We start from the raw sequence: 1,547 nt of genomic DNA, 5'->3' as shown, positions 1-1,547 counted from the left end.
TACCAATGCTGCAGCACCTGCTGTTATCACAAAAACTCCAAATTAGCTTCAAATATGCATACCAACATGTTAACCACAACATTTAGCTTCATAATAACAAAGGTATAAAGAAATAAATAAAAATGACTCAATTTGGGACTGAAAAGAAATTAATGTAACTAAAAAGTCCTAAAAAGAGCGTGTTATGYGTTAAATTCTCAACACATATCATACCCCCAAACTTGAACCGTTGCTTGTCCCCAAGCAAYCAAAAGACAAATATAAAGACTCAATATAAACTAAAAATGCATGATCTAGGCATTAAGTGCCTTTCCAAAGAGAGTTATAGCATCATGATGTTCATAGCCTTTCATAAATTTAAGATATGTTACTCAAAACCAAGTTCTTTGCATGAACCATAGGCTAGCATTWCCTTTTCTTTGTTAAGTTCAAACACAATCACCACATTAGGATCAATAGGGCTTAAAGGGGTATTCTCTCATTGGCGTATCTTTTTTTCTTATAGCCTTTTTCATATATACTCCACATAAATTTTTCAAATTTTTGGGCCTTTGGCCTCTTTTGCTTGGAGTGTGCACATAGCCCCTATGGGACTTTTGTTGTGCCATTTTAAATCATTTTCTAAAATACATAGCCCCTATGGGACTTTTGTTGTGTTTTGAATACCCTTTTCGTGATAAGGAGTCAATTTAGAGCTTTGCTCTTTTGTATTGACTTTGTGTCCTTGTGTAAAGTCTTCCCCCAAACTTGAATATGACAATGTCCTCATTGGTGTTTCGTGGGGTAATATTGTGTTTAAAGGGTGCAAGTGGCTAGCATGAGTGTAGAAAAGATGGCCTATGTCATGTCCGTAAGGTGATTGTGTGATCAAAGTGTTGTCCCAAAAAGSGTGTTGCTAGTTCTAGTAAAAAACAAAGTACCATGATCAAATGATAAACAATCACTAAAATTATTCGGGCTATGATCTCATGTGTTAACAGTTCTCAAGTGAAATGATCATGCGTAAAAATAAGACTAAAAATTATAAAAAACTATTCCCGACGCAAAAAATTAAAATAAGAAGCTAAAGTAGGGTGGTAGAACCTGTCCTACTCCGAAGGAGTAGGCTGTGTGCTCCGGGCAGCCACGGATGCAATCTGTGTCCTCAGTCTTTCAGTCTCCGTCTTGTATTTGTTCAACTTTTGCTGCATCTTCGTTAACTTGCCAGCTACCTCAGTCTCCARTCCGTCTTTYAACTTCTCGAATCGCTTCTTCATTCTCTTCTCGCTGGCCTTTAACCTCTTGTTGAAATCAGCATGCATTGCCTCAATCTTCTCCATCAGCTCGGCTTTTTGCTCGATCAAAAGATCCATCATGCTACCATTCAGCTCTACAATCTCCTCCATAGTTCGATTCAAATCTGGTCCATCCCTGCCTCTCTCACTCYGCTCTCGTAGTCTTGACACAGCTTTTATATCAATCGTCCATCTTTCCTCACACTCCTTAATGATCAAGTCATCGGTAAACTCCGGAACACCCGCTTGCATTAGCAATTTGTGGATTAGACC

This window comes from Cynara cardunculus, assembly GCF_001531365.2.
Source record: "Cynara cardunculus var. scolymus isolate 2C chromosome LG 8, CcrdV1, whole genome shotgun sequence".
Taxonomy (NCBI): Eukaryota; Viridiplantae; Streptophyta; class Magnoliopsida; order Asterales; family Asteraceae; genus Cynara; species Cynara cardunculus.
This window is presented reverse-complemented; position numbering follows the sequence as displayed.